Source organism: Palaemon carinicauda, chromosome 8 (genome assembly GCF_036898095.1).
Source record: "Palaemon carinicauda isolate YSFRI2023 chromosome 8, ASM3689809v2, whole genome shotgun sequence".
NCBI lineage: Eukaryota > Metazoa > Arthropoda > Malacostraca > Decapoda > Palaemonidae > Palaemon > Palaemon carinicauda.
Genome location: NC_090732.1, coordinates 2,562,797 through 2,590,084, shown reverse-complemented (window position 1 = coordinate 2,590,084; position 27,288 = coordinate 2,562,797). Strand labels below are relative to the sequence as shown.

General features: G+C 32.7%; 1 long non-coding RNA gene across 1 annotated transcript; it reads right to left on the bottom strand.

Annotated features, from left to right (window-relative positions):
• Window positions 1-1,024: 1,024 nt before the first annotated feature.
• On the bottom strand, window positions 1,025-25,933 carry LOC137645600 (uncharacterized). Its single transcript, XR_011045310.1, has 7 exons — window positions 24,672-25,933; window positions 23,367-23,590; window positions 19,910-20,172; window positions 8,647-8,751; window positions 4,324-7,857; window positions 4,073-4,207; window positions 1,025-3,087 (listed from the first exon to the last, which is right to left on the bottom strand). It is a non-coding gene; the product is annotated as an uncharacterized lncRNA (long non-coding RNA).
• Between the last annotated feature and the right edge of the window lie 1,355 nt (window positions 25,934-27,288).

The following is a 27,288-nucleotide window of genomic DNA, read 5'->3' as shown; positions in this document are numbered from 1 at the left end:
GCCTCAAGTTTAAGTATTAAGTAAAGAGTCAATATTAAAAGCTAGATGCCTCAAGTTTAAGTATCAAGTAAAGATTCAATATTAAATGCTAGATGCCTCAAGTTCAAGTATCAAGTAAAGATTCAATATTAAATGCTAGATACCTCAAGTTTAAGTATCAAGTAAAGATTCAATATTAAATGCTAGATGCCTCAAGTTTAAGTATTAAGTAAAGTCAATATTAAAAGCTAGATGCCTCAAATTAAGTATTAAGTAAAGAGTCAATATCAAAAGCTAGATGCCTCAAATCAAGTATTAAGTAAAGATTCAAGATTAAACGCTAGATGCCTCAAGTTTAAGTATTAAGCAAAGAGTCAATATTAAAAGCTAGATGCCTCAAATTAAGTAAAGATTCAATATTAAACGCCAGATGCCTCAAGTTTAAGTATTAAGAATGAAATAACTTTCGGAGCATGTCAAATGTACAGAGCATCTTGCAGTGAGGACTGATGCTTCAGAAATCTATGTAATGACCGAGAAAATTTCTAATAATTGATGTTTAGAATAGCTAGAATAGTCTCCCATCTAGTTTCTATGGTTAACAGAGTAAAGAAAACGATTCTTTCTCCTTCCAATATCTTAAACCTAGCTTGTAGGCACTCCATATATGACGTACTTATACACACACTAGATTAATTAATCTCACTAAGTATTTTGAGAAAGCCAGCTGCTCAATGGCCCGCTTTGATTAGAATGACTATAGGTGTTATTAATCCCATATTATCTAGTTTGGTTAAGAACTGAGAAGGGCATTAACCCACAAGGTGCTACAAAGATTTGATGAGAACTGAGCAAGTATAAGTTGAAATTCAGAAGTCCTTGTACAATGAAATTGATTTACAAATTGATATTACAAAATTTTCCCAATATGCAAATGATGAGCAAGTTACAAATTTTTGACTTTGCATAAAGCTTATTAAGTTTGATGGGAATTGTTTAAAGAACAGTAACATTCACAAAATAATGGATTTATACCTTAACCTAAAACAAAGCCATATGTCAAGACACTGTAGCGTTAGGAACTATTGATAACTAAATTCTTAGTAACAAAAGATAATTCCTCACTCCCTTTACGCACGTAAAGCCACAAAAATAAAAAATGTTCCTTTATTGAAATCGAATTGTAAACACTGACTGATATGACTGACTTTATACCTATGATGAGACACGACAATTCTGATAAGATTTTACTTATTATGACTACTTGACATATCACTGATGCTCTTAAAATACCCTAATTTTATGTGTCTACTTTATAACTGGTGCCCTGAAATTACCCTATGTGGCTACTTAAATAGCTACTTTTTGAGATGCTATTGATTGAAGAGCAGATTCCTGAATGGTTTTTGTCTCTTTATAACAAGTCTGTAAAATATTCAGTGCCCAATTGAAAAATGATAAGCTTTCGAGAGACTGATCAGAATAAACCCTTTCATAATCGAGGCTACTGATCTGTCTTTGAGTATACCTAAGATATCCTTACCCACTATCCAAGACTCCTCTTAAACCATCAATTCAAGTCTAGCTTTACTTTTCAATTTCATGTGTAAAATATTTTCTACAATTTCAAACCCTTATCTAGGGGTGAACAACCACCAAACTTCCCTTGAAGCTGTACTTTATTTAAAGATATTGATTTTAAAATACTAAAAAAAACTAAAACTAAATTTCTTAGGGTAACTTCAATACGATTTTCAATACCTTATCAACAAAGTACTAGACTCCTTTCAAATTTTCACTTTCGAGTTTACTTGCTAATTCATACCCTGATACAAAATACTCCCTCTTCAATAATGGGATCTCTATTAAGACTGCTTATAGATTCTTACCATTTACACCTAAAATATTGTTTTCAATGCTCAACTACCTTGAAAGTAACATTTTCAATTTGGAATATCCACTCGCCAACAGTGTCTTGAGATATGCACTTGATAAGATACCCAACATGGTAAAAATATTGGTTTTTACTAAATCTACCCTTTAAATTTATCAAAATGCACCTAATTTTATCATAAATCTAACTAAATCTACAAGTCTATAGAATACATGAAAATTATGACAAATTTGCCTTTGTCTTTAGATTCTATTCTTGAATAATTCATATCATTGACTGAAACTATCCTGGAATCCAGTCAGATATGCCCCCTGTATCTAAATAAATTTTGACAACCTAAATATCTAAGTACCAATGCAATAATTAAAAGCTGACAAATATTGATTCAGAACTTTACCGTAACTGATTTGCAATAAATGCTTTTAACATATATCCCTATTATAATGGAAGCTAGTTCAACTATTTGAAACAGCGTAGACTATCAGCTGTTATTTTCATGATTACCTAAATTCATTCGTTGGTTCTACGTCACAGAATTATCCTTATATACTACAAAGAAAAATGTGATAAACATAAATCATATTCTTTGTAACTAACGCGATTTTCTCTTAATGTTCTAACAAACTTTTGTAAAAAAAACCCATTGTATCTAGATCAGTAATGGATGCTCTGACCGTATAAATATCACGTTTAAACTAGCGAACGATGATAGCCCAGAACTCACTTTTTCTGATATTGAACCAACTAAATTAGACTTCCTAAGACCTGCTCTCATGGCACTGATGTATAGTATGCACTGAACTACCTGATGTTTAAGTAGGCAGTAGTTTTTCTTGCAAAGCTGAATTCTAATACATTTGAATGATTAGGTACTACAGACAGTTGAAGCTAATATTAGCATTAAACTAAAAAAACAGTATCATGCTAAGCTTGACATTGCAATGAGATAAAGAAATTTTATCTATTTGCAGAAGTCTAAACTAAACTAACTTCAAAAACTTGGTACAGTTTTCCTGATTAATTTCCTTCATAGCCTATAATCAACATATGTAAATGTATCCATCTAAAATACATTCCGGTGAATTTCACAATTATAGTTGTCGTTATTTCTTGAAGGGAACGTTCTTTTTCTTTCACTTGTGATGTTATGGCCAAGACATGTAAACAATATCTTGGTGGCTGATTGGTTCTTGCAATCTGCAGATACTCATTACCTGGAAAGACGAGGAACAAGTTAATTATGCCTTGTCATAGTAATATGTACCAGATTACAATGTACTAGAATGAAGACATTTAACTATTACCAGGCCTAAACGTAGCATATGTCCGTTTTACTGATAAGGGTAAGGTGGCCAGGAGCTCATTTGAAGCATATTGGGCGTCTAAGTGTGTTTTATGAAGAAATTATTCTGAAAGAAGTGTGGCAAAGGTTTCATAATCTATTCATTACATTCAATGAAATATAGTTATATTAACATCTAAGTGTATATTATTATCATCATCATCATCATCATCATCATTATTATTATTATTATTATTATTATTATTATTATTATTATTATTATTATTATTATTATTATTATTATTATTATTATTACTTGGGTATAGTTATAAGCTATACAGTATAATTTGAACTTTAAATTGTCAAGGGATTTTTTTTTAAAATAAAAAATCATCATACACCTCTGGTTCGTCTGATATTCTTCAGCTTACTTCACGGTACTTGTCAAACAGAAACTATATAACAGAATAGAGGCAATAAACAATCCTCAAAAAAGAGAAAAATAAATGAAACTAATCGTTACTTGAATATTTCACTAAAGTAGAATTTCTTTCATATAAACTGTATGGATATTAAAATACTTAGCTCACTTCACCCCTGTACTATTGTAACTACATGTTACTTTATCAACAAATTTCTTAAGAATACCTAAAGAAAGAATGGCAGTAATATTCCTTTTGGTTGAATTTTAACCCTTTTTATAATTTGAATATTAAATTTCCTCCCCAAACTCTGTCCTGTATTTTTTTTATTTTATCATTTGGAGTCCTATAAAATTAATACTTATGTATCTTCTTAAACCAAGTATCTTATGTTTAAACATTCTCCAAAAGAGTATATAAGAAACCAAGTATCTTACTTTAGTTTTAACATTCCCAAAAGGAATATATAAAATTTTATGCTCTCTAAATACCTACCTCACTGCAAAAATAGACAAGGAAGATTTTCTTCAATGTTCGTAGATAACTTCTTTCAATATGTTCACGATGCTTACAATTAAGAGATGTAATGTCTGAATTTCTAGATTCTGCTCCTGAGGTTAAGTTTATTCCCTGAAATGACAAAAAAGGATTAAATCAATTAATTTTAAAGTTATTGAATTTACAATATATCAAAACAACAATTAGCCATACCCTAGCTCCAAACATCTATATACTCTAACACTTACCAGGTAAGATATGGGTTTCACTGTCTAAATCTGGTTCCTTCTTGGTACCATGTAGAGACCTCTATATCTGTCTTGCAAATGCACCAGTGCCTAGTTCCAGAATGGTTCCATGTAGCCAGTATTCTTGAATTTTAATTCTTGTTGTGACCAAATTGTCGAACTTCTTAAGTTCAAACTTAGTGCAAATGCTTTTCTATTGAGCATGTTAACATAATTCATGTTTTATTGTATATAGCTTTCATATCAATTTTACTTTACGTATGTATCCCTCTTGTTTTCTTTATAATTTCTCCATTTATAACAAGATTACTTTCCATACCAAGGCCATAATTTGGTTGTAGTCTTTTGGATCTTGGGCAGCAGATCAGTTTACAATAATAAAAAGAAAAAATGTCCATTCACTTCCAATCCTATCTTTCTTTCCAACCTCTCCTTAATTTTTATTTTATCGTACAATTGTACGATCTTCATCCAAGGTTGCACTTCACTGTTGAATAGGCACCCTAATCACAGTGCCGGTTACTGCAATCTAATTTAAATGGGTAGACCATCACAAGACCTAATGCTTCTCCCTCTTTCTTGCCCCTATACATATATATTTTATAACATCCATTACTTCCAGTCCTATATTTTCAAACTGATTTGCTTCTGGAGATGTTTCTCCTCCTATTAGCACCTTCCTTTGGTCATCTGCTTTCAAGATCTTTTAAATTTGGAGGTCCTTCTCCTATTAGTATCCTCATTTGGTCCATCTATTTACAAGATCTATTTTGCCTTTGGAGTTCCTCCATTAACACCTTCATTTAGTCCTCTGCTTTCAAGTTCTATTTGGCTTTGGAGGTCCTCCTCCTATTAGTATCCCCATGTTGTCTATCTCTTTCCAATCTCTATTTTGCCTTTGGAGGTTCTCCATTAATACCTTCATTTGATTCATATGCTTTCAAGATATGTTTTAAATTTGGAGGCCCTCCTATTAGCACCTTCATTCAGTACGTCTGCTTTCAAGCTTGGTTTTACCTTTGGAGGCATGCCTCGTATAAGCACTTTCATTTGGTTCATCTACTTTCAAGCTCTATTTTGCTTCTGGAAGTCCAATTAGCACCTTCATTCAGTTCATCTGTTTTCAAGCTTTGTTTTACCTTCAGAGATCCTCATGCAATCATTATTCATTAGGCCCATCTACTTCGAAATTCTGTTTTGCCTTCAGAGGTCATCTTCCTATTAGCACCCCCATTTCATCCATATGCTTTCAAGCTCTATTTTGTCTCCAGTCTATCAGACTTTCAAGTCGTTTCAACTTTAAAGGTCCTCCTATTAACACCCTCATTAGGTCCACCTGCTTTTAAGATCTGCATGACTTTGAAAATCGTCCTCCTATTAGCATCCTAATTTGGTCCATCTATTTTCAAGCTTTGTTTTGCCTTTGGAAGTCATGCTCTTATCAGCACCCTCATCAGGTCTACTTGCTTTTAAGCTCTAGTTTGCCTTTGGAGGTCCTGCTCTTATTAGCACCCCCATTCATTCAATGTTTTCAAGCTCAGTTTGTGCTTTGGAAGACCTTCTATTAGCATCCTAATCCAATCAATTTGCTTTCAAGCTTCGTTTTGCCTTTGGAGGTCATCCTCCTATTAATATCCTTATTTGGTTCATCTTTTTGCAAGCTTTATTTTGTCTTTGGAGGTGGTACTCCTAAAAGCCCCTAAATCAATGCATCTGCTTTCAATCTCTTTTTGGCTTTAGGCTTCCTTCTCCTGTATCCTAATATGACCTATCTGCTTTCCACCTCTTATCCTGACTCTGGAGGTCCTGGTTTTAATAGCAGTCTCACTCAGTCGATCTGCTTTCAAGCAAGCTCTGGTTTGCCTTTGGAAGTCCTGCTCTTAGTAGCACTTTCATTCAGTCCCTACTTTCAAGAGCTGGCTTGCCTTTGGAGGTCCTGCTTTTATTAGCATTCTAATTCAGTCCATCTGCTTTCAAACTTTGGTTTGCCTTTGGAGGTCCTGCTCTTAGTAGCATTCTAATTCAGTCCATCTGCTTTCAAACTTTGGTTTGCCTTTGGAGATCCTGCTCATAGTAGCACTTTTTCAGTCCCTGCTTTCAAGCTCTGGGTTGCCTTTGGAGGTCCTGCTCTCAATAGCATTTTCATTCAGTCTATCTGCTTTCAAGCTTTGGTTTGCCTTTGGAGGTCCTGCTGTTATTAGCATTCTAATTCAGTCCATCTGCTTTCAAACTTTGGTTTGCCTTTGGAGGTCTTGCTCTTATTAGCATTCTAATTCAGTCCATCTGCTTTCAAACTTTGGTTTGCCTTTGGAGATCCTGCTCATAGTAGCACTTTTTCAGTCCCTGCTTTCAAGCTCTGGGTTGCCTTTGGAGGTCCTGCTCTCAATAGCATTTTCATTCAGTCTATCTGCTTTCAAGCTTTGGTTTGCCTTTGGAGGTCCTGCTGTTATTAGCATTCTAATTCAGTCCATCTTCTTTCAAACTTTGGTTTGCCTTTGGAGGTCTTGCTCTTATTAGCATTCTAATTCAGTCCATCTGCTTTCAAACTTTGGTTTGCCTTTGGAGGTCTTGCTGTTATTAGCATTCTAATTCAGTCCATCTGCTTTCAAACTTTGGTTTGCCTTTGGAGGTCTTGCTCTTATTAGCATTCTAATTCAGTCCATCTGCTTTCAAGCTTTGGTTTGCCTTTGGAGGTCCTGCTGTTATTAGCATTCTAATTCAGTCCATCTGCTTTCAAACTTTGGTTTGCCTTTGGAGGTCCTGCTCTTAGTAGCACTTTCATTCAGTCCCTGCTTTCAAGCTCTGGGTTGCCTTTGGAGGTCCTGCTCTCAATAGCATTTTCATTCAGTCTATCTGCTTTCACACTTTGGTTTGCCTTTGGAGGTCCTGCTCTTAGTAGCACTTTCATTCAGTCTCTGCTTTCAAGCTCCGGGTTGCCTTTGGAGGTCTTGCGCTTATTAACACTCATTCAGCCCATCTGCTTTCAAGCTCTGGTTTGCCTTTGGAGGTCCTGCTGTTATCAACACCTTCATTTCGTCCATCTGCTTTCAAGCTCAATTTGTGTATATGCAACGTTATAGTTCGGGGTAGATATTCCTTAATAAAAATGTGCCATGTGCATGAAGGTGTTATTTCAAATAAACGTACTTCATAATTTTCAATGCCCCTACACATAACTTAGAAATATTTTCTATGTATTCTGTCCTCGGCACTTCATAGTAAGCATAGCATTTATTATTAACTGTTGATATTACTCAAACATTTTCACTAATTCTGGTATATTTACACCAGTATCTCTTTCTATTTCATACTGTCTTTTTTTCCTATAAGCAGCAGGCTCTTCCCTACTTTGCCTATAACCAAACTTTTGTAATTTACGTATTATTCATTTTCGTAGAATATTTTCCTCTATATAATGCTTCATTTCAATCTGGTGAGGAAATTTAATTTTTCTCCAGAATGAGTAATATTTTTTCCACCTGCTTTTTGCACATTCATAAGCAGATACTTTCTTCATTTGCTGAACGAATGAACCTGTAAAAAAAAGACAATTTATATGGAAACTTGACTGATTAATAATTATAAATAATAAATTTTACTGATTAAAAAGAATACCCTAAATCTTTCCCAGAATATATCATTAGTCATTAAGGTGCATTAAACTAATTTATCAATTGGAAAAGCAGCCTAACTAGGCCCACAAATTGTGGTAGGCATTTTAAATGTGTTGTTAAGCATGTAAACAAGATCGAATTGTTATAGATTATATTGGTTTAAGACTACATTTATTGTTATGCACAAACCAGTTTCTTGAATTGTTAGTTGCTATAAAAAGGATTCGAAATAGGTAGTTCAACAGGGATTCTGTAATAGATAATTTAAATCTACACACACACACACACACACACACACACACACATATATATATATATATATACATATATATATATATATATATATATATATATATATATATATATATATATATATATATATATATATATATATATATATATATATATATATATATATATATATATATATATTATCGATGAGATCCAGAAATCACGAGTACAATACAATTTTGGAATTTTCTATCTATTCCATACGACATTTGGCTGTTGATAGCAACAAACCTGTCCCTATTCTATGCAGAAAGTCATTTAATATTTGAATTTCCTTTTCCATTTTACTATGAATTAAGTAAATGAATTAAAAATAACTATTATTCTGCCTTATCCATGCAATAAGATACACCTCTAATAAGATACATGCTGCTTCACCTATGATTGAGTTAAGAAAATATGGTGCTTGCTAACTTACCGATCATTCATCAGTAACGTGGATATTCAGATGATGCTGAAGACGATACAAAGCTTTTAAAGTTGGGTCAAATGAGGTTTAACTTTACATTTGAAGCATTGAAACCTGTAAAAAAAAGAAAAAAAATAACACTATTGTATCACTGTCAGTTAGGCCTATATTAGTATGTGAAGGTTGACAATCTAGATTCTAGATATATACCACAAAAGTGTCCCTCTTTTTAATAACCAAATTGAATGCAGAAAATTCTATATAAAAAGGACATATGACACGATAAAAGCTGAAGGTACATTCTATTGTTATATATTTACTTTCCTTTTCATGTCACCAGGTAATTATTCTCTTATAAAATATGTTCTTCACAACATCCACAATCATATCTGGTGTGTACAAATCAAAGGTTGTTCTTCTATTGATCATAATTAGCCTTAAACCAACTTATGGAAAAAAAAAAAAAAAAAAAATTCCTCCCGACTTCTACCTTGCTGGGAATACTCATACTCTTGAGTTATTTCCCAAGTGAACAATGTAAAAACACCTAGAAATAAATAACTGAACCTAATGAATATCTACAAAGGATATTTCTGTCGCTCTATGGGCAGCAGTGTTGGAGGAAAAGGGTGTGGGTTGAAATTATGGAAGCTGTTTATTAATGTACTGAGATCTTGAAGTGTCTACTTCAAGATTATAATAATCATTCTAGTGAAATATGGTTTTAAAATTTGTAAAATTATATTATTTTACGCTTATCATAATGTGTTAGATATGGCAACAAATTTACCTTTGTATCTTTTGAAATTTTGTGATAGGGTATATTCAATAGTCATCCATTAAATTTTATCGTTTTCTCCTAATTATGGCGGTACGTTTTCTTTTATGTAAGATAGTAAACAAAATTATTTTTATTTCAATGTTTTTTCTTGTTTATGTGCATTTGGCCATTCATAGCTTTAGAAATATAGATAATCATACAATAATTAGACGCAGTATATTAATAGAAATTGTTTTTAATTCGGTTCTCACTTTTCATTGGGTCAAGTATTGGATATTTTTCTGAATTAAGATAGAACAGCAGTTACAAATCTTAGATCACTTATATTTGACATAATTATGAATGCAAACAAAATTATTCAACCTAATCTATTGTCAATATTATTACAGTTTCTGGAAATGTAACTGAATATCCATACAGGATTTTAAATGGATAGGCCTATATGCAATATTCTAGAATTGTTAGAAATAAATACATTGCAAAACTACACGGTGCATTTTCTTTAAACTTTGATTTTTGGTGATACAATGTGTAAAGGAAGTTTTTATTTGTTGATAAATAGGAACCAATAAAAACATTAGGTAGAAAATTCTTGCATCGTTATAACAGAGACCATTCTATAAAAAATTGAAAATCGTAGTATTTCAATGTAGTTAGCCGATGTTTCCACAATTCTGTCTTCCTTTGCATTTCTGTTGATCTGATCTAATGTTGCATATCCATGCACACAGGACCTTTTTATGTGTGGATTGGGTACTGTGCGTGCTGATGATAACGAAATTTTAGAGGCACTTGTAAGGAATATGACAGATTGGCCAAGTAGTCTTTCCCATTTTTATAAAACACTCCAGAAGTTTAATATCTTTGTGTTAGTCAGGTGATGAAAATTGATGTAATATGTACACACCTTTATGGTTGCCATTTTAATGCAGTGTGCAACAATTCTGCCGGGTGTTACCGCTGGTATAAAGGAAGATACAAAGATGTTGGATATAATATTTGCACGGATCTTAATTAGTAGGCTAAATTTAATTTTGTGATGTCTTTTGGTACATCTATATATTTGGAGTCTTATCTACTCGATTAATAAGATTCCTTCATTGACTGAAAAATAATATAGCTGTTTTTTTTAAGTGATTATGAATTTATTTATGGTGTTAGTGTTTGTTTGTAGCCAAGTATTCTTAACCTCACTCACATAACTGGTTTATGATGTTAGTGTTTATTTGTAGCTAAGTATTCTTGACCTCACTACATAATTGGTTTATGATGTTAGTGTTTATTAGTAACCAATGTATTCTGAACCCCACTCAAGTCGATATACCTAAATTACTGTATATATATATATATATATATATATATATATATATATATATATATATATATATATATATATATATATATATATATATATATATATATATATATATATATATATATATATATATATATATATATATATATATATATATATATATATATATATATATATATATATATATATATATATATATATATATATATATATATATATATATATATATATATATATATATATATATATATATATATATATATATATATATATATATATATATATATATATATATATATATATATATATATATATATCATAATAGCGTAAGGTGTATTCTGCCTACACGTGCGTAAAAGATGGTTCTTGGCATAGCAATTGAATGATGGTGAAACGAATGACTTCCAAGTAAAAAGAAGGACTTCCAAGTAAAAAGAAGGACTTCCAGGTAAAAAGATGGACTTCCAGGTAATAAGAAGGACTTCCAGGTAAAAAGAAGGACTTCCAAGTAAAAAGAAGGACTTCCAAGTAAAAAGAAGGACTTCCAAGTAAAAAGAAGGACTTCCAAGTAAAAAGAAGGACTTCCAGGTAAAAAGAATGACTTCCAGGTAATAAGAATGACTACCAGAAAAACAGAATGACTTCCAGGTAAAAAGAATGACTTAAAGGTAAAAAGAAGGACTTCCAAGTAAAAAGAAGGACTTCCAAGTAAAAAAAAAGGACTTCCAGGTAATAAGAAGGACTTACAGGTAAAAATAATGACTTCCAGGTAATAATAATGACTACCAGGAAAACAGAATGACTTCCAGGTAAAAAGGAGGAATTCCAGGTAAAAAGGAGGAATTCCAGGTAAAAAGAAGGAATTCCAGGTAAAAAGGAGGAATTCCAGGTAAAAAAAAGGAATTCCAGGTAAAAATAAAGACTTCCAGGTAAAAAGGACGACTTCCAGGTAAAAATAATGACTTCCAGGTAAAATAATGACTTCCAGGTAAAAAGGAGGACTTCCAGGTGAAAATAATGACTTCCAGGTAAAAAGGAGGACTTCCAGGTGAAAATAATGACTTCCAGGTAAAAAGGAGGACTTCCAGGTAAAAAGAAGGACTTCCAGGTAAAAAGAAGGACTTCCAGGTAAAAAGAAGGACTTCCAGGTAAAAAGGAGGACTTCCAGATAAAAAGAATGACTTCCAGGAAAATAAGAATGACTTCCAGGTAAAAATAATGATTTCCAGTAAAAATAATGACTTCCAGGTAAAAATAATGACTTCCAGGTAAAGAGAAGTACTTTCAGGTAAAAATAATGATTTCCAGGTAAAAAGAAGGGCTTCCAGGCAAAATGAATGACTTCCAGGTAAAAATAATGACTTCCAGGTAATAAAAATGACTACCAGGAAAACAATGACTTCCAGGTAAAAAGGAGGACTTCCAGGAAAAATAATGACTTCCAGGTAAAAAGAAGGACTTCCAGGCAAAACGAATGACTTCCTAGTAAAAATAATGACTTCCAGGTAAAAAGAAGAACTTCCAGGAAAAAAGAATGAATTCCAAGTAAAAAGAAGGACTTGCAGGTAAAAACAATGACTTCCAGGTAAAAATAATGACTTCCAGGTAAAAAGGACGACTTCCAGGTAAAAATAATGACTTCCAGGTAAATATAATGACTTCCAGGTAAAAAGGAGGACTTCCAGGTGAAAATAATGACTTCCAGGTAAAAAGAAGAACTTCCAGGAAAAAAGAATGAATTCCAAGTAAAAAGAAGGACTTGCAGGTAAAAACAATGACTTCCAGGTAAAAATAATGACTTCCAGGTAAAAAGGACGACTTCCAGGTAAAAATAATGACTTCCAGGTAAATATAATGACTTCCAGGTAAAAAGGAGGACTTCCAGGTGAAAATAATGACTTCCAGGTAAAAAGAAGGACTTCCAGGTAAAAAGAAGGACTTCCAGGTAAAAAGGAGGACTTCCAGATAAAAAGAATGACTTCCAGGAAAATAAGAATGACTTCCAGGTAAAAATAATGACTTCCAGGTAAAAATAATGACTTCCAGGTAAAAATAATGACTTCCAGGTAAAAATAATGACTTCCAGGTAAAGAGAAGTACTTTCAGGTAAAAATAATGATTTCCAGGTAAAAAGAAGGACTTCCAGGCAAAATGAATGACTTCCAGGTAAAAATAATGACTTCCAGGTAATGAAAATGACTACCAGGAAAACAATGACTTCCAGGTAAAAAGGAGGACTTCCAGGTAAAAATAATGACTTCCAGGTAAAAAGAAGGACTTCCAGGTAAAAAGAAGGACTTCCAGGCAAAACGAAGGACTTCCAGGCAAAACGAATGACTTCCAGGCAAAACGAATGACTTCCAGGCAAAACGAATGACTTCTAAGTAAAAATAATGACTTCCAGGTAAAAAGAAGAACTTCCAGGAAAAAAAAATGTATTCCAGGAAAAAAGAATAACTTCCAGGTAAAAAGGAGGACTTCCAGATAAAAAGGAGGAGTTCCAGGTAAAAAAGAATGACTTCCGAGTAAAAACAATGACTTCCGGGCAAAGAGAATGCCTTCCAGGAAAATAAGAATGACTTCTGGGTAAAAAGAATGACTTCTGGGTAAAAAGAATGACTTCTGGGTAAAAAGAATGACTTCTAGGTAAAAAGAATGACTTCCGGGAAAAAGAAAGACTTCCGGGTAATATGAATGACTTCCGGGCAAAGAGAATAACTTCCAGGAAAATAAGAATGACTACCAGGAAAATAAGAATGACTTCTGGGTAAAAAGAATGACTTCTAGGTAAAAAGAATGACTTCCAGGTAAAAAGAGAGACTTCCAGGAAAAAAAGAGAGACTTCCAGGAAAAAAAAGAGAGACTTCCAGGTAATAAAGAATGACTTCCAGGAAAAAAAGACAGACTTCCAGGTAATAAAGAATGACTTCCAGGATAAAAGAATGACTTTTAGGTAAAAAGAAGGATTTCCAGGTTAAAAAGAATGACTTCCGGGCAAAATGAATGACTTCCAGATAATAAGAATGACTACCAGGAAAACAGAATGACTTCCAGGTAAAAAGAATGACTTCCAGATAATAGGAATGACTACCAGGAAAACAGAATGACTTCCAGGTAAAAATAATGACTTCCAGGTAAAAAGAATGACTTCCAGGTAAAAAGAAGGATTTCCAGGTAAAAAGAAGGATTTCCAGGTAAAAAGAAGGACTTCCAGGTAAAAAGAAGGGCTTCCAGGTAAAAAAGAATGACTTCCGAGTAAAAAGAATGACTTCCAGGAAAATAAGAAGGACTACCAGGAAAATAAGAATGACATCCAGGTAAAAAGAATGACTTCCGCGTAAAAAGAATGACAATTCGGCTAAAAAGAATGACTTCCGGGTAAAAAGAATGACTTCCGGGTAAAAAGAATGACTTCCAGAAAAGAAACAATGACTTCCAGGAAAAAAGAATGTCTTCCAGGTGAAAAAGAATGACTTCCAGGAAAAAAGAATGACTTCCAGGATAAAAGAATGACTTCTAGGTAAAAAGAAGTACTTCTAGGTAAAAAGAAGTACTTCCAGGTTAAAAAGAATGACTTCCGAGCATAAAGAATGACTTCCAGGTAATAAGAATGACTACCAGGAAAACAGAATGACTTCCAGGTAAAAAGGAGGACTTCCAGGTAAAAAGGAGGACTTCCAGGTAAAAAGGAGGACTTCCAGGTAAAAAGGAGTATTTCCAGGTAAAAAAGAAGGACTTCCAGGAAAAATGAAGGACTTCCAGGTAAAAAGAATGACTTCCAGGTAAAAAGGAGGACTTCCAGGTAAAAAGAATGACTTCTAGATAAAAAGAATGACTTCCAGGTAAAACGAATGACTTCCGGGTAAAAAGAATGACTTCCGGGCGAATAAGAATTACTTCCAGGAAAATAAGTATGACTTCCAGGTAAAAAGAATGACTTCCGGGTAAAAAGAATGACTTCCGGGCGAATAAGAATTACTTCCAGGAAAATAAGTATGACTTCCAGGTAAAAAGAATGACTTCCAGGCAAAAAGAATGACTTCTGGGCAAAAAAGATTGACTTCCAGGCAAAAAGAATGACTTCCAGGTAAAAAGAACAACTTCCAGGAAAAAAAGAATGAATTCCAAGTAAAAAGAAGGACTTCCAGGTAAAAAGAATGACTTCCAGGAAAAAAGAATAACTTCTAGGTAAAAAGGACTTCCAGATAAAAAGGAGGAGTTCCAGGTAAAAAAGAATGACTTCCGGGCAAAGAGAATGCCTTCCAGGAAAATAAGAATGACTTCTGGGTAAAAAGAATGACTTCTGGGTAAAAAGAATGACTTCTGGGTAAAAAGAATGACTTCTAGGTAAAAAGAATGACTTCCGGGAAAAAGAAAGACTTCCGGGTAAAAAGAATGACTTCCGGGCAAAGAGAATAACTTCCAGGAAAATAAGAATGACTACCAGGAAAATAAGAATGACTTCTGGGTAAAAAGAATGACTTCTAGGTAAAAAGAATGACTTCCGGGTAAAAAGAGAGACTTCCAGGAAAAAAAAAGAGACTTCCAGGAAAAAAAGAGACACTTCCAGGAAAAAAAAGAGGCTTCCAGGTAATAAAGAATGACTTCCAGGATAAAAGAATGACTTCTAGGTAAAAAGAAGGACTTCCAGGTTAAAAAGAATGACTTCCGGGCAAAATGAATGACTTCCAGATAATAAGAATAACTACCAGGAAAACAGAATGACTTCCAGGTAAAAAGAATGACTTCCAGATAATAGGAATGACTACCAGGAAAACAGAATGACTTCCAGGTAAAAATAATGACTTCCAGGTAAAAAGAATGACTTCCAGGTAAAAAGAATGACTTCCAAGTAAAAAGAAGGACTTCCAAGTAAAAATAAGGATTTCCAGGTAAAATGAAGGACTTCCAGGTAAAAAGAAGGACTTCCAGGTAAAAAGAAGGGCTTCCAGGTAAAAAAGAATGACTTCCGAGTAAAAAGAATGACTTCCTGGAAAATAAGAATGACTACCAGGAAAATAAGTATGACATCCAGGTAAAAAGAATGACTTCCGCGTAAAAAGAATGACTTCCGCGTAAAAAGAATGACTTCCGGGTAAAAAGAATGACTTCCGGGTAAAAAGAAAGACTTCCGGGTAAAAAGAAAGACTTCCGGGTAAAAAGAAAGATTTCCGCGTAAAAAGAAAGACTTCCGGGTAAAAAGAAAGACTTCCAGGAAAGAAACAATGACTTCCAGGAAAAAAGAATGTCTTCCAGGTAAAAAAGAATGACTTCCAGGAAAAAAGAATGGCTTCCAGGATAAAAGAATGACTTCTAGGTAAAAAGAAGTACTTCCAGGTTAAAAAGAATGACTTCCGGGTAAAAAGAAAGACTTCCGCGTAAAAAGAAAGACTTCCGGGTAAAAAGAAAGACTTCCAGGAAAGAAACAATGACTTCCAGGAAAAAAGAATGTCTTCCAGGTAAAAAAGAATGACTTCCAGGAAAAAAGAATGACTTCCAGGATAAAAGAATGACTTCTAGGTAAAAAGAAGTACTTCCAGGTTAAAAAGAATGACTTCCGAGCATAAAGAATGACTTCCAGGTAATAAGAATGACTACCAGGAAAACAGAATGACTTCCAGGTAAAAAAGAGGACTTCCAGGTAAAAAGGAGGACTTCCAGGTAAAAAGGAGTATTTCCAGGTAAAAAAGAAGGACTTCCAGGAAAAATGAAGGACTTCCAGGTAAAAAGGAGGACTTCCAGGTAAAAAGGAGGACTTCCAGGTAAAAAGAATGACTTCTAGATAAAAAGAATGACTTCCAGGTAAAACGAATGACTTTCGGGTAAAAAGAATGACTTCCGGGCGAATAAGAATTACTTCCAAGAAAATAAGTATGACTTCCAGGTAAAAATAATGACTTCCGGGTAAAAAGAATGACTTCCGGGTAAAAAGAAAGACTTCCAGGAAAAAAAGAATGACTTACAGGAAAAAAAATGACTTACAGGTAAAAAGAGTGACTTCTGGGCAAAAAAGATTGACTTCCAGGCAAAAAGAATGACTTCTGGGCAAAAAAGATTGACTTCCAGGCAAAAAGAATGACTTCCAGGTAAAAAGAAGAACTTCCAGGAAAAAAAGAATGAATTCCAAGTAAAAAGAAGGACTTCCAGGTAAAAAGAATGACTTCCAGGAAAAAAGAATAACTTCTAGGTAAAAAGGACTTCCAGATAAAAAGGAGGAGTTCCAGGTAAAAAAGAATGACTTCCGGGCAAAGAGAATGCCTTCCAGGAAAATAAGAATGACTTCTGGGTAAAAAGAATGACTTCTGGGTAAAAAGAATGACTTCTGGGTAAAAAGAATGACTTCCGGGAAAAAGAAAGACTTCCGGGTAAAAAGAATGACTTCCGGGCAAAGAGAATAACTTCCAGGTAATAAAGAATGACTTCCAGGATAAAAGAATGACTTCTAGGTAAAAAGGAGGACTTCCAGGTTAAAAAGAATGACTTCCGGGCAAAATGAATGACTTCCAGATAATAAGAATAACTACCAGGAAAACAGAATGACTTCCAGGTAAAAAGAATGACTTCCAGATAATAGGAATAACTACCAGGAAAACAGAATGACTTCCAGGTAAAAATAATGACTTCCAGGTAAAAAGAATGACTTCCAGGTAAAAAGAATGACTTCCAAGTAAAAATAAGGATTTCCAGGTAAAAAGAAGGACTTCCAGGTAAAAAGAAGGACTTCCAGGTAAAAAAGAATGACTTCCGAGTAAAAAGAATGACTTCCTGGAAAATAAGAATGACTACCAGGAAAATAAGAATGACATCCAGGTAAAAAGAATGACTTCCACGTAAAAAGAAAGACTTCCGCGTAAAAAGAATGACTTCCGGGTAAAAAGAATGACTTCCGGGTAAAAAGAAAGACTTCCGGGTAAAAAGAAAGACTTCCGCGTAAAAAGAAAGACTTCCGGGTAAAAAGAAAGACTTCCAGGAAAGAAACAATGACTTCCAGGAAAAAAGAATGTCTTCCAGGTAAAAAAGAATGACTTCCAGGAAAAAAGAATGACTTCCAGGATAAAAGAATGACTTCTAGGTAAAAAGAAGTACTTCCAGGTTAAAAAGAATGACTTCCGGGTAAAAAGAAAGACTTCCGCGTAAAAAGAAAGACTTCCGCGTAAAAAGAAAGACTTCCGGGTAAAAAGAAAGACTTCCAGGAAAGAAACAATGACTTCCAGGAAAAAAGAATGACTTCCAGGATAAAAGAATGACTTCTAGGTAAAAAGAAGTACTTCCAGGTTAAAAAGAATGACTTCCGGGCATAAAGAATGACTTCCAGGTAATAAGAATGACCACCAGGAAAACAGAATGACTTCCAGGTAAAAAGGAGGACTTCCAGGTAAAAGGAGTATTTCCAGGTAAAAAAGAAGGACTTCCAGGAAAAAAAGAAGTCCTTCCAGGTAAAAAGAAGGACTTCCAGGTAAAAAGGAGGACTTCCAGGTAAAAAGAATGACTTCTAGATAAAAAGAATGACTTCCAGGTAAAACGAATGACTTCCGGGTAAAAAGAATGACTTCCGGGCTAATAAGAATTACTTCCAGGAAAATAAGTATGACTTCCAAGAAAATAAGTATGACTTCCGGGTAAAAAGAAAGACTTCCGGGTAAAAAGAAAGACTTCCAGGAAAAAAAGAATGACTTACAGGAAAAAAGAATGACTTACAGGAAAAAAGAATGACTTACAGGAAAAAAGAATGACTTACAGGTAAAAAGAATGACTTCTGGGCAAAAAAGATTGACTTCCAGGCAAAAAGAATGACTTCTGGGCAAAAAAGATTGACTTCCAGGCAAAAAGAATGACTTCTGGGCAAAAAAGATTGACTTCCAGGCAAAAAGAATGACTTCTGGGCAAAAAAGATTGACTTCCAGGCAAAAAGAATGACTTCTGGGCAAAAAAAGATTGACTTCCAGGCAAAAAGAATGACTTCTGGGCAAAAAAGATTGACTTCCAGGCAAAAAGAATGACTTCTAGGTAAAAAGAAGGACTTCCAGGTTAAAAAGAATGACTTTCAGGCAAAGAGAATGACTTCCAGGTAAAAAGAAATGATTTCTAGCCAAAAAGAATGACTTCCAGGTAAAAAAAAAATGACTTCTAGCAAAAATGAATGACTTCCAGGTAAAAAAAAAAAAAAAAAAAAAAAAAAGACTTCCAAGCACAAGGAATGACTTCCAGGTAACAAGAATGACTTCCAGGTAAAAAGAATTACTTTCGGGCAAATAGAATGATTTCCAGATAATGAGAAGGACTTCCAGATAAAAAGAAGGACTTCCAGATAAAAAGAAGGACTTCCAGATAAAAAGGAGGACTTCCAGGTAAAAAAAAAATAAAAAGATGGGGCAACTTCTCGTTTGATACCGTCATAATGTGGATTTATGATATACATTTTCAAGGTAATTTTACGAATATGAAACTCTCTTTGGTAGTTGGTCTTATCCTGGAAGACTATTACGACATAATCATAGATTGCAATTAGTTAGATATCAAAATGTACGAAGATGTATATTTTGGACCCTCCAAGAATTATATACCCTTAAAACGCAGCCTAGAATTTGTTCTGATATACTGATCTATAGTCCATTTCTTTTAGCGATGCATATTTGCACCGACTCGCCGCGGTGCCCTTTTAGCTCGGAAAAGTTTCCGGATCGCTGATTGGTTGGACGAGATAATTCTAACCAATCAGATTCAGCGATCAGAAAACTTTTCCGAGCTAAAAGGGCACTGCTGCGAGTCGGTGCAAATCTGCCTCGATAAAAGAAATGGACTATAGTTATCAGTATGATCATTTTGTAAAGGATAGGCCAGTTACTTTGAATGCTGGTTGAACATAAAAAAAAAAAAAAAAAAAAGGGATAGGGGTGTCTTGAGAAACCAACATTTAGCCAAGATACTGAAGACAAACTATTTCACAGATTCCAAGAAAGATTGGAGGATCCTTGCAACAAACACCATTCATTATATAAGCAAAATGTTCCAAGTTGGACCATTTAGTTTTCCCTATTACAAAGCACTAGATAACAGAACTAAATTTGATATTCTGAACTCTCCAGATTATAAAACACTGCAGAATGATAACTTACATGCTTATTTATCTTTGAATAAGTAAAAACTTTAAGTGATATACTTGTTAAATTCTTTACCATTTATTCTGCAGTAGAAGATTTCGTACTGAAGTGGCAGTAACAGATTTCCTTCTGAAGTGGCAGTATAAGATTTAATTCTGAAGTGGCAGTAACAGATTTCCTTCTGAAGTGATAATAACATATTTCTTTCTGAAGTGGTAATAACAGATTTCCTTCTGAAGTGGTAATAACAGATTTCCTTCTGAAGTGGCAGTAACAGATTTCATTCTAAATGGGTGGAGACTACATTTGCTGTTCTTGAACGTTCACTACAACCAGACCTGTGAAAGAGAGATTTTTAGATCATTTACAGCTTAAACTATCCCTAATTCCAATAAGAGAGATTACATCTAGATTAGTATTTAGAGGCTTTTAAAGTCGACAAATATCACAAAATTATATCCATTATTTAACAGACATTTAGCAATTCAGGAAGCTTAATCTTAGAATTTTACTGAATTGACTTATGATTGCAAATTTTACTGCGGTGTAGTAAGAGGGAAGTGCGTTTGTATTGGCCTTGGGTGTACAGTACTTGTGTAAGGCAAAGACGACATAAAATTCAGTAATAGAAGAATATACTAAGGAATTACCATAATAAAAAGAAAGAGAAAGGAACTAGACTATTGTTTTTAGAAATCAGTACCTGCAGCCAATATAAACTATTTTGTCGTTTAATCAAATACTGGGAACCTTCCATTGGCGAGATTGTCATTGAGGACCTTCAGAAACTCACTTTGTCCTTCAGACTATTTAATAAACTTTAGGTTTGTAAAGGAGACTCAAATTGCTTGATATCTGCAACAAGCAATGTCCCTTGATTGAAAGAATGGCTAATCTCAAACAATTTATATATCAACACAGGGCTGCATAGAGACTCCAGCCATTAACGAAACATCTAAATACAAGACACACACACCCCCCCACACACACACACATTATATATATATATATATATATATATATATATATATATATATATATATATATATATATATTATATATATATATATATATATATATATATATATATATATATATATATATATATATATATATATATATATATATATAATATATATATATATATATATATATATATATATATATATATATATATATATATATAATATATATATATATATATAATATATATATATATATATATATATATATATAATATATATATATATATATATATATATATATATATATATATATATATATATATATATATATATATATTGCATAATTTAGTGTATATCACCATTGCAAAGACTAAAAGAATACATCAATAATCAGTAACCTTTCTACTCAATGGGATCAGGACCTAATAATTGGCTACTATGACACGTAAACTATCACATCAATTGCTTTGTTACTGCCACCTCAAACAAGCCTCAAAATCTGATTACGAATTACAACATTCCATATCCTTGATATATAGTAACTTGTTTAAAAAAAAATAAATAAACCGTTATATCAAATTCATCAATTACAGTCTGTCACTGCCTTTCTTAGCCATCTTAAACCTCAAAATAATCTGATCACGAGTTACAACATCCCATATCCTTGATAAATGGCAAGTAGCTTCTTGCAAGAAAGCCCCATCATTTTCAATTGCGATAAAATTAAGGAAGGTACTTATTTCATTACATTCAAAGTCAAAAGTGCTCATAAAGTTGAATGGACAACCACAGTAACATGCGTTATTCTGTTTTGCTTCCACAAGAGATTACAGAAATTAGCCATCAAGCTAAAGTATGTGAAATAATTTTCCTTTGTCGAGCTTTTACCTTACTAAGAATAACCATACCAATCAACAGTGTTCTTTTCCTTTCAGGGGAAGGAAATTGAAAAGGTATTTCGTGAAATATTTTTTTTATCAGTATCTTAACTTACCCACTAAGAATAATTCACTACCAGTTATGTTTTTTTTTTTTTGCTTTAAATGGAATTTTCCTGGTATTGAAAGAGGAAGGGGTTATAAAATAAAGCAAGATCGGGTTATGTAATGATGGCAGTATCCTCCAAAACCTTACGAAGTCTTACGAAAGAGTTTGTAGCAATTGAAACTATTATGTACTGTCATTCTCTTTAACGTTTTGCTTTGGGGTACTTGAGGTTACGTTGCTAAACCAAAAAGGAAATGTTAATTCTCATACACAAAAACAGAATAGGCCTACCGTTAAATGCATGCCCATAAACGAACAGTTTTAGGGTAGAAGAGACACTCTAGCTATGGTAAGCAGCTCATCTAGGAGAAGGACACTCTAAAATCAAACCAGTGTTCTCTAGTCTTGGGTAGTGCCATAGCCTCTGTACCATGGTCTTCCACTGTCTTGGGTTGGAGTTCTCTTGCTTGAGGGTACTCTCAGGCACGATATTCTATCTAATTTCTCTTTCTCTTGTTTTGTTAAAGATTTTATAGCATATATAGGAAATATTTAGTTTAATGTTATTGCTATTCTTAAAAATTTTATTTTTCCTTGTTTCCTTTCCTCACTGAGCTATTTTCCTAGTTGGGGCCCCTGGGCTTATAGCATCCTGCTTTTCCAACTAGGGTTGTAGCTTAGCAAGTAACAACAACAACAACAACAATAATAATAATAATAATAATGATAATAATAATAATAATAATAATAATAATAAAATGTATAGTCAAGAAGCTCGAAACTTTATATGCTTCGCCAGCAAATCTTCCATAAAAAGAGAGAGAGAGAGAGAGAGAGAGAGAGAGAGAGAGAGAGAGAGAGAGACTTCGAAGGATACTGTGCTTCACATGTTTCATGACGCCCAGCACACACTTGAGGTTCAAATTTACTGACAATATTAACCAGTAAGCGACCAGGAAATTTCATTCCAATGAGGGTAAACGAACTTCACTCTTTTAACAGGTCTTCTTAAGGGATAAGTTTTTGGCTGTAAAAAAACCAACATAATTGCAACACTTCTTGCAGCTAATCACTAACATTTTTACCTCCATTAGGGAGCCATCCAAAGGTCTTCACTATGCCTTAATCGAGAGAGAGAGAGAGAGAGAGAGAGAGAGAGAGAGAGAGAGAGAGAGAGAGAGAGAGAGAGAGAGAGTGTTTATATATAAAACTCGGAATAATTCAGCATGTACCTACTATATTCTTATCATTAATTCGAAAACATATCTTCAAAATACCATAAAAAATGTATTAAAGCGCCCATTGTAGCTGTAATAATATTTAGCAAAAAATCAACGATAATTTATCATCGTTTTGATACTGATATTGGAGACATTTTTGTACAGCGCCATTTGTCGAGGATATCAAACCTCTAATTAGTAATAAAAATCGAGTTAAATAGCATATATAAATTCTATCAGTCAAAACAATTATTAAAAATATTCTTATACAAAAATTTCAATGTCATATAAACTCTCGAAAGAGTTGGAGGCTGGTCAATCTAGCAACTGATATGGCAAAATTCATTAAAATCAACTTACCATAGCATTTATGGAGCTGGCCAATGAAATTTAAACTTTTGTGGGTTGTGGCACCCTAGCAGTACCAATCAAACCCAAGCGAATCCATCGTCAGGCAGGGAGGAGAGAAAAGGTGAAAAGTCCCCTTTTGTTCCTTTTTGTTATGTTGTTTACCCCCACAATTGGGGGAAGTGCCTTGGTAAATAGATAGATTGCAGCGAATACCAGCATTGTCCTCCTCAGACCTGCAAAAGTTTAATATTAATTATTTATAGAAACTGAACCAGTTTTATCTAGATTACTCCAGGCACAAGTACTTTAATCAACCTCATTATAATGGATGGGTTTTTAATTAATCAGTGGCGTTAATCAAAGCTGTTGCAAAATTCAACATTGAAATCTTGAACTACAAAATTGTGTTCACAAAATTCTTGGAAGGATGCATTAAAATGATTCCATTTGACACTTCTGGTAGAAAGCTATGAACGGTATTTTAAGTTCTATAAACTGTATTTTAAGTTCTAATGAACTGTATTCTAAGTTCTAATGAACTGTATTTTAAGTTCTAAAGAACTGTATTCTAAGTTCTAAAGAACTGTATTCTAAGTTCTAATGAACGGTATTTTAAGGTCTAATGAACTGTAATCTAAGTTCTAATGAACGGTATTTCAAGTTCTAATGAACGGTATTTTAAGTTCTAATGAACGGTATTTTAAGTTCTAATGAACGGTATTTCAAGTTCTAATGAACTGTATTCTAAGTTCTAAAGAACTGTATTCTAAGTTCTAATGAACGGTATTTTAAGGTCTAATGAACTGTAATCTAAGTTCTAATGTACTGTATTTTAATTTCTAATGAACTGTATCTTAAGTTCTAATGAACTGTATTTTAAGTTCTAATGAACTGTAATCTAAGTTCTAATGAACGGTATTTTAAGGTCTAATGAACGGTATTTTAAGTTCTAATGAACAGTATTTTAAGTTCTAATGAACGGTTTTTAAGTAATAATGAACGGTATTTTAAGTTCTAATGAACGGTATTTTAAGTTCTAATTTCCAGAGTTAACTACATGTCGACAATTCTTAAACTACAAAACTGTGTTCGCAAAATTCTTGGGAAGATACATAAAAATGATTCCATTTAACATTTCTGGTAAAAAGCTATGAACTGTACTTGAAGTTCTAATTTCCAGAGTTAACTAGTGTACTAGGCTACGAACTATATATAAAACCTTCAGTGCTAGTTTAGCAAGACAAGTCATTACAATGATTATTTCATAACACGAACAAACTGCAGGAGAAAGACGTTCAAATTTCATAAACTCACCTGTAAGTATCCATTTCATCTGGATAAACAGTCGAACTGCATCTCAGTTCTAATTGCTTGAAATCATCCGTGTCTTCTCAGCCTGACAATTGTTTGCTTGTAGTGTGTTCAGCAGATGTCTTTAGTCATTTCGATATTTAAGTTTATTCAATACATCCCAAGTTCTTATATAGCTACGATTTGATTTACAAATTTAAATCTTAAAAATTACTCTTTCTTACCAATAATTTTTTTTTTATTCTCGTTATATTCATTGGTATTTATATATTTGACAGAATACTTAGTTGAAACTTTTTCTTTTTTGGAACACTTTACGCTTAACAGTTAATTTCGCTCTATTTTTCTTTTTATATTTCAAGTATGTTAATGGTAGGTTACCCTAGAAGAAATCGACGTTTCCAATAATAATTAACCTTGCTTTTCAATATCAAAACCAAGTAGTTTTATAAAGAAAATAAAAAAAAAACTTTCAGCTCTAGGTAGCTAAAGATTAAAAAAGTGAAAAATAAAAACGCAATTTTACCATTAGTTCAAAGCTCATGCTTACAGTTAGCCCTACAAATACCCGTAGTGCTGCATTATAATGTTATTTTCAATATTACAACTAATCATGTAGTTCTCTAAAAAAAAAATCGACTCTAGGTAGCTGGAGATTGAAGTAAAAAAAAAAAAAGGAAAAGTGAAAATATAAACCTAATTTTACCATAAGTTTAAATCACACGCTTACAGTTAGCCCCGCAAATACCCGTAGTGCTGCATTACAATGTTACTTTTTAATATCACAATTAATCAAATAGTTTTCGAATAAAAAATCGACTCTATGTCGCTAAAGATTAAGGAAAAAACTGAAAGAAATAAATTCTTTTGCCATTGGCTCAAAAGTCACGCTTACTGTTAGACCAGCAATATAGCTATTTTATAATAATGTTAATTTCTAATGAAATATTTTAACAGTTCCTTGATAAAGTAAAAAATGAATTTTTTTTACCATTAGTTCAAAGATCGCGTTTATAATTAGCCTAGCAATATTGATTTTTATATAATAGTTAGCCCAGCAATAGTGCTTTTTTATAATTATGTTACTTTACAATAAAATATCTTACGAGTTCCTTGTTAAAGTAAAAAATAAAATAAACGTAATTTTACCATTAGTTCAAAGCTCTATAACCGCAAATACTCGTGAAGCTGCTTTACAATAATGCCCTTTTTAAGGAATATCTTAAGAATTCCTTGTAAAAAAAAAAAAAAAAAAAAAAAAAAAAAAAAAAAAAAAAAACATTAAATTTACCAACACTAATTCTCCATATATATTAACGCTTTGAAAGCAAATGACTTTGATGGACGAGTTGTTAAAACTTCCAAGATTTCTACTTTAACGAGGTGCTTCTCGACTTGACTGACGTTTTGCCAAACTTCATGTACTTTAAAACTAAGGCGAATACATTATGATGGCTTAAGATGTATTGAATAAACTTAATGGATGGATTGAAATGACTTAAGATGGTCTTGAAGCGATGGCTTGTCTGAAAGGAAAATCAATTTATATTAATTACTTGTTAAAAATATTCTCGATACAATATTTAGAAAGTTTATAATTACGAAGAAATTTGTTCTAAATATCTTTTGTTATTCAGCTATGTAACGATGAAAAAAAAAATGATGTGTATATACTAGAGAAAACTCCAGATTTTATACAATCTGTTTGAAATTTCATGTTTCTTTAAAAAAATATATTCTAGAAAAATCCTAATTTTATACAATCTAAAGCCTGATATTTCACGTTTGAAAAAAAAAAAAATATGTTTAATAACTAAAATGGAATAAAAATGTCAGAACGAAAACAAACTTCACTTTCTTCTACTTTAGGCCTGAGCTTTAGGTAGAAACTTCTATAATTCGAAAAGTATATAAACCATTATGCATTGGCAGATCTAAGCGCGAGTTCCCTTCAACTAAATAGGTACAATTTCCTATTGCATTCATCTACCCACCAAAACACACACCCCATTCTTATTATTATTATTATTATTATTATTATTATTATTATTATTATTATTATTATTATTATTATTATTATTTTGTTATTGTTGTTGTTGTTGTTGTTGTTGTTGTTAATTATTATTACTATTATTATTGTTGTTATTGTTGTTGTAATAATAATAATAATAATAATAATAATAATAATAATAATAATAATAATATTATTATTATTATTATTATTATTATTATTATTATTATTATTATTATTATTATTATTATTATTATTATTATTATTATTATTATTAGCTGAGCTACAACCCTAGATGGAGAAGCAGGATGCTATAAAGCCGAGGGCTCCAACAGGGAAATATAGCCCAGAGATTAAATGAAATAAGGATATAAACAAACTCCAAGAGAAGTAATGAACAATTAGAATAAGTTATTCTAAGAAGAGTAACAACAATAAAATAGATCTTTCATACATTAACTATAGAGAGATGTATGTCAGTGTTCAACATAACAAATTTGAACTTTTGAAATTCAACTACCTAATTAGGAAGATCATTCCACAAAGTGTCAAGTGAATGGATTACTGAGTGGCCAGAAAGGAATTTTTAGCCCTGCTATCATTTCTCCG